This window comes from Pipistrellus hanaki (genome assembly GCF_964339955.1).
Source record: "Pipistrellus hanaki genome assembly, chromosome: 7".
NCBI lineage: Eukaryota > Metazoa > Chordata > Mammalia > Chiroptera > Vespertilionidae > Pipistrellus > Pipistrellus hanaki.
In genome coordinates this window covers 54,076,338-54,083,077 of record NC_140509.1, presented here as the reverse complement: position 1 = coordinate 54,083,077, position 6,740 = coordinate 54,076,338, and the positions used below count along the sequence as shown (strand labels likewise).

The 6,740-nt window shown below is 51.2% G+C and overlaps 1 protein-coding gene across 8 annotated transcripts in view; it reads left to right on the top strand.

Moving 5' to 3' along the window:
* The first annotated feature begins 225 nt into the window (after positions 1 to 225).
* SCML4 (Scm polycomb group protein like 4) overlaps positions 226 to 6,740 on the top strand; it is a 76,649-nt gene continuing 70,134 nt past the window's right edge. For 6 of the 8 annotated variants that reach the window (XR_014795578.1, XR_014795581.1, XR_014795582.1 and 3 more), the window contains exon 1: positions 346 to 546. The gene's annotated coding sequence lies outside the window, so the exon portion shown is untranslated. The other 2 variants (XR_014795579.1, XR_014795580.1) reach the window with 2 other exon arrangements.

Below are 6,740 nucleotides of genomic sequence, written 5' to 3'. Positions count from 1 at the left end.
TGGAAACACCCCTTCTGACAATTGTGACATAATTCAGTTTATTACAAGGACGCAACTACCAGAGAAGCAGAAGTGTCATTACCTTGCAGCTCATGTCGGCGAAAAGCTACACTGCACACATTTCTCTTAGTTGGGCTGCTAAGAGGAAGGAAACACGGAAAACACACACACACACACACACACACACACACACACACACACGAGCGCACCTCGCGTTTTCTGCATGTAAAATGTGTGTGTTCTTTAAAAGCCAGTGGTTGGCTGGTTTTCCGGACATGATGTGGTTGGAGCTGTCATCGTAATGGAAATTCATTGCTGTAGCTATGGTAAATCGAGTTTTCTGCCTGTGCTGAATGCATTAGTCTAATGAGATGTGTGCAGCCGGAGCGCGGGGCTGCTGGAGACTAACTGTGAGCCACTGACACCCGGGCGGACGCGTAGCTTTTTGCAGGACTCGGTGTGTATGTAGCGAAAGTCTTCTGCCTCCTGAGCCGACCTTCCCGGCCTGGGAACGAACCCGACCAGGCTCTGGTGCACCCGCTGTAGGTAAGGGAGACACACAGGCGGAGGGTGTGCTGCGGGCACGGGGTCTGGCTCTGGCCGCTGCCAGCATGACAGGTTCCCTGGCTCAGGGCTCAGCTCGGCGGGGGGCATGCCTCCCTCCCGCTCGGGCGCTGCATGAATGTCCTGCACTCAGACGGCAGGGGCAGCAGGTAACTTTAGCACCTTCTACTCCAGATACAATGTGTGATTTCTCCATCAGGTCTCAGGGGAAAGACGAAGCAGAGAATCGTAGAGTGGATACATTTAGGGATATGTGGTCACTGCTCTTTAACTCTGCATTGAAATCCGTTGAAAGTTGTTTTTCTCCCCCCGAAATGTGAACTCAAATAAACGGTTAGCTATTTTTAAAATGATGATTTTGCTTTTTTTTTTTTTTTTTTTTTTAAAAAAAAAATAAAGACATGTTTAGCATGTCTCGGGATAAAAATATTTACCTAATATGTAATGTTTGAAATCAGCGTGTTGTGAAAAAGGCAAGAGTGGCGTTTTAAATGGAATTTTATTTTGTTTGTATACCTGATGGAATATTTTACGGGTTTAGTGCTGGTGTTTCCTGATTTCCCAGGATGGATGAGAATACTATTTATTGCTAGTTGCTGGTGCTGGTTAGTTTTTTTTCTTGGAGAAAAAACACACAGGTGACTATGGCGTGTCAGGAGCAGTTTTCCCAAATTCAAGTACACAGAGCCACCTCTGTCCCAGGTGGGGGCCCGGTGTGACTTGAACCCGATGCCATATGTCCCTCCTGTTGGCACGAGGCTCCCTCTCCGGGTTTCGTGCTGACAGGAGAGGACTGGGAGGAAGGTGAGGTGCTGGCTGCATGGAAGTCACGGGGCCGATATGTGAGGTGCCGGCCGAGTTCTCTGTACCGGCAGCGCGGGGCGGCCGGCGTGGCTGTGCCCGGGCTGGTCCTCAGGAGGTGAGGCCGTCGGTGGCGTTTCGAGACGGTGGCTGCTGGCGAGGCTCAGCCTCTGTGGCCTGAGGAAGGAATCCAGGTGCTTCCGGACGGAGATGTTGGTTGTCTACTCTGTTTTTCCTTCCTTTGCAACCAGAGGGACCATTTTTAAAGCGAGACATAGTTCTTTTCTTTCCCATGACTCATTTCTTTTTCTTTTTGTTTTTTAAAAATAATTTTTAAATATATATATTATATAGATTTTTTTTTTACAGAGAGGAAGGGAGAAGGAGAGGGAGTTAGAAACACCAATCAGCTGCCTCCTGCGGCCCCCCCCCGCCCCCCATCCCCGCACTGGGTATGTGCTCGTAACCAAGGTACATGCCCTTGACCGGAATTGAACCTGGGACCTTTCAGTCTGCAGGTCAACACTCTATCTAATGAGCCAAACCGGTTAGGGCTCGTTTCTTTTTTTCTTTTTTCTTTATAAAAAAATATATTTTATTGATTTTTACACAGAGAGGAATTGAGAGAGATAGAGAGTTAGAAACGTCGATGAGAGAGATACATCGACCAGCTGCCCCTTGCACACCCCCCACTGGGGATGTGCCCACAACCAAGGTACGTGCCCTTGACCGGAATCGAACCCGGGACCCTTCAGTCCGCAGGCTGACCTCTATCCACTGAGCCAAACCGGTTTCGGCATGGCTCGTTTCTTTTTAAAGGAAACAATATTTGGAGTGAAAGCATTAGTAACTGTGAGGGAGCTGGCCGTGGACTACCCCGGGGTGCGGCTGCCTGCGCCGAGCTCTGTCCTGTTGGGGCTGGGGGTGAGGCAGCCTGGGGCAGCCAGGCGGGCTGAGGCGGAGCGGCCGGCGGGGATGGCCTAGGAAAGCCTGCGGGACCGCACGGAGGCAGAGGGGAGGCTAGTCTAGGACCGCCAGGGAAGTGCTTCGGTTTTGTTTCTAAACCGTTACTTTTTAAAAACATATTTGCGACGTAGTTTAAAAAATCGGATGTGTGCTCTTTCGCTCTTTACATTGTGCCTGTGGAGAGACTGCTATGTTGGTGAGTTTGTCCATCTGCTTGCTCTGTGGAATTAGAAGAACATGGCAAACCCCACAAAAACGCAGCTCTTTGATGTTTTAACGTGTTTACATTTCTTTCCTGTGCCTCCAAAATGACTTCCATGTTGCTGGAAAAAGTAAAAATAAACAAATAAGTAAAAATGGATGTGGGGTGAGGGGAAAGAAAACAGTGAGGAAAGCAAGAGGAGAGTGATTTCTGCGGCTGGTGCCGGTCTGTTTTGGGGGTGCAGTGTCACTTCCTAGTTCCTGGTGCCTGTCCCCCCCCCCCCTCCCCCCCCAGCAGCAGGTGAGACCCGCAGACCTGCTGCTGGCCGAGGAGAACTCGAAAAAAGATGATGTTTACAGATGTTCAATAGCACGTTCACTATGGAAACGAAGCGACGCCTCCAGGTGCAAGGGTAGAAAATGTGTCAACTTTTAAGTGGTGTGTGAGCATCAGGCTGCACCCACGCTCCCAGGGAGTGGTGGCTTTTATTTGGTTCGTCTCCGTTTTCAATCTCAAATTCTTCAAGACATACATGGCAGAAGTTCCCTTACATCAAAACGAGGGATGCTCGGAGAGAAGCAACCTGTCCGAACATGCGGGGAGCTAGACAGGAGTGTTTTGCAGGTGCTTTTACAGTTGGCGTGCCGGGTGGACACACCACGCCTCTGCATGCTTGCCTCTTAGGAGCTGGGAGAGCCGGCAGTGGGTGCGGGCTGAGGGGAGGCCGCAGCTGGGAGCTCGCTCCCCGGGGCCCCGCAGAGCTCCGCCGGAGGGGCCCACCCAGCCTGCACCCCTGGGAGCCTCAGCATCACGCCCTTGTGGGGCTGGGGGCTTCAGATGCCAGCGGCCCCCAGTTTTATCCCCAGCTGCTCCTCTTTGCCCTGCTTTCTGCTTTTGTTCAGGGACGCCGTGGGAAAGACAGGGGGGTGGGGGGGGGTGGTGGTGAGGGGAGAAGACAGAAGATGAGGAAGACTTTTCCCATCTAATTATCAAAGAGCATAAAACTCGGCCCAGCACTTCGGAGAAGCGGTTTGTGAAAGCCGGGCCATTGGCCGTGAGCACACGTATTTCTTCGTTTGGGTGGGCACACTGGACTCGTCTAGGAGTGAGTTTTGGTGAAGTGCCTCCTTGGACAGCTTCTTAATTCTGTGATTTCCCAAAAGGCTAGTGTGAGCTTTGCCTGTTTTTATTATTTCTGCTGCCTTCAAGGGCAGACAGGTGAGGAGGAACCGGGGATTAAGCACGGCCCCCCGGAGAAAACACAAACGGTATGGGGCATAAATAATGCAACAGAAGCCACGAGTGTGCTTAGTAAAATACTCTAAATTTTAATTAATACGTCGCAGAAACCACACCATGAGCTTTAAAAATCACCCCTTTATCAATACGGTGATAATGAACTTGCTCTGGAATTAGCCTTTCTCTCAGCCCGGGGCAGCGCGCCGCCTCGTAAGTTGTCTGGAACGCTGCCAATTTTAAACAATCGGTCTCCTGGCAAACTTACTGGCTTTTAATTCAAACATCGATTGTGACATTTTCCAACGAGGTTCAAAGACCTTGGCATCGCCCAAGTCACCGCAGAATTTCCGAGATGCTAGGATTGCATTTAAATCTGTTGCTTTCTCTTTCTTTATTTTCCTTGTCTTCCCCCGCCTCCCCTCAACAAAAAGAAACACAGCGACAACAAAGCTTTGCATTTGCAAGAGCGCCCGGCTCCAGTCTGGGCTATAAATTTCTGCTAGGATCTCTGCCGTGTCGCTGTGGCGAGTCCTGAGTTTGTTGATACGCGTACACCAAGTTCCAGCGTGTTGGCTGCAAGCCCACGAGGTCCTAAGTGTGTTTTTATTGTTGTTGCATTTGACTCGGTTTTGGTTCTGGCAAAGGTTCACTCCTTAACATTTCTGCACACTCTCACGGCGGTTTGTCCGATGCCAAGATTGAGATGGAGACTCGAAGCAGAGGAGCTGCAGGGCAGAAGGGCCATATCAGACTGAAATTTGGCTTATTCTGACCTCCACATCCTAATGTCCGGAGGAGTACAGGAGCACTGGGCATTTCAGAGCAGCCTGCTCCACAATTCTCTCTCTCTCTCTCTCTCTCTCTCTCTCTCTCTCTCTCTCTCTCTCTCTCTCTCTCTCTCTCTCTGTCACTGGTGGGTGGCATTTAGGGGCAGCCTGATGAGTGGCACTGCTATTGGCCACAGTGCACAGTGTCTGGAAGGCGAGTGGTGATGGGGTGCAGTCAGTCTTCAGAAGTCAGAGCTCTCTCCTCCCCTCCCTCTGGGTTTTCATATGCTAGCCTTGGTGGCTCTTGCTTCTCTCAGCCAAGAGAGCTGGCCAGGCTGGGGTGCTGGTGACAAGGCTTTGCCGGGTGAGCTGGCAGTTCTGACCGTCAAGAACATCCCAAGAACATCAGGAGGGTGGGATGGAGAGGAGCAGCAGGCAGGACGTGTGTGTCCTGGAATAAATGAGAATGTGTCCACCATGGAGGAGATGAAGCACCTCCCACTTCTCACAGCTGTTACCCCGTGGACTACAGTTTAGGACAGACAGGAATGTGTTCCCCTGTGGCTGTTCGGGGTGTACCAAGCTGGAAAGTCTCTCCACGGAGCCCGTGTGACACCCTGGGGTAATGGGGATATATTCTGAGACCCGCCCCTCGAGCTTCCCCGGGGTTGCCACTGTCACGTTCGACCAGTTGCGTTTTGGAGAATCTGGTGGCACAAAACCATTGAACCCCGCCCTCCCTTCCCACCAGCTCAGACACATTCCCCCTTCATGTTTGTTTGTGGGGAGGCACACCTGCATTTCCTTCCTGGCAGCTGCATTGATTGGTCAGATAAATGGAACGTAGTCCCAGAGTGGCTGGTTTTCAAAAGCGAAGGCACGCTCCCGCAGCCGGCTGTGCCCTTGGAGGACGGTGCCCGGCTGACCCGGAGCGGCCTGGCCGTCTTCGTAAGGATGATGACACAGAAGCACAGGAGCGGCGTTGGCCGGGAGGAGAAGATGACAGGCCAGGGAAAAACGGCGTCAACGCCGTGCTTTGAAAGGGGGTGATGTCTGGTCAGCCCCATGACGGTGACTCAACTCTTGGGAGCTAAATATTTGTTAGCAAAGGCCTTTGCCCGTTTTTTCTTTCTGTGCTGGTCATTGTCTGGAATGCTGTCAGACTTACTGGATGTTAAGTTCAATCCAATCATTCTTTCGAGACAAAACATTTGACTCAGAAGTAATGCTAAGGAAACATGCAGCCCTTCAGTGAAGATGGGCACTAAGCCTGGAAACAAAAGCTAAGCTGGGGAGAGCAAAGAATTACTCTGGTTGGGTCCCAGTCCAACCCATGGGCAACGGCACTGAACAAAGAGGTGTGGGGATGAAGCTCAGAGGAGAGAGAGTGTCTCCCCCATCCCCCACTTCCAAAAGCGGACCTGGCCATGGCTCTCCTTCCTGGACCCTCTGCAGCTCACAGAGGGCTCAGTGAGAGCTAACCGTAGCACAGGCTGCCCCCTTTCAGCCCTAACGGGTCTTTTCTTTTGGGTTGAAGGAAAGATGTTCTGTTTCCCTTTTCACATTTGCCACAAGTCATCTCCGGGCATCACTGATGAGGAAAATCAGGGTTGAACACCAAGCGGTGTGTTTTTCCCTGGTGTTAGGAGCCAGGCCCACCCATCGGACCGGTGGTAACCTCAGCGGTGTGTTGTGGAGTAAATGGATGCAGCCTTCGAGGCTCTCTGGGGCTGCCTCGGGACTTTAGTCCTGTTCCGACAGGCTATGGTGGCCTTGGCGAATGAGGTAAGGGAGATCTGAAAAGAGAAACACAGATGAAAGCCAATTCTGGAAGACAGGATTGGAGGTCCTGTAATTTAAACAATTCTATGGGCCTAACCGTTTCTATCCAATCACAAGCTCCTTCCTGACGGCTTTCCAAGAAAGAGGCTGACCTCTCTCCTTCACAGTCCTTTAGGATTTAGTACCCTCCCTACTGGGAAATGAGGGTGACATCAAGGCTTAATCAAATAATTAGCCATTAAGATATGCTGTTTATCCCAAAGAGCATACCTCAAAAAATGTCATTGGGTTTGTTGACCAGTACAGAACTCCACTGTGGGGATATATTTCTGTCACTGTTCAGCCTTCAGGACCCTAAGGTCATGGGTTCGTGCTGTTGCCCTTGTTGCCTGTACTGTGGAGTCTGCCATGAGATTTGG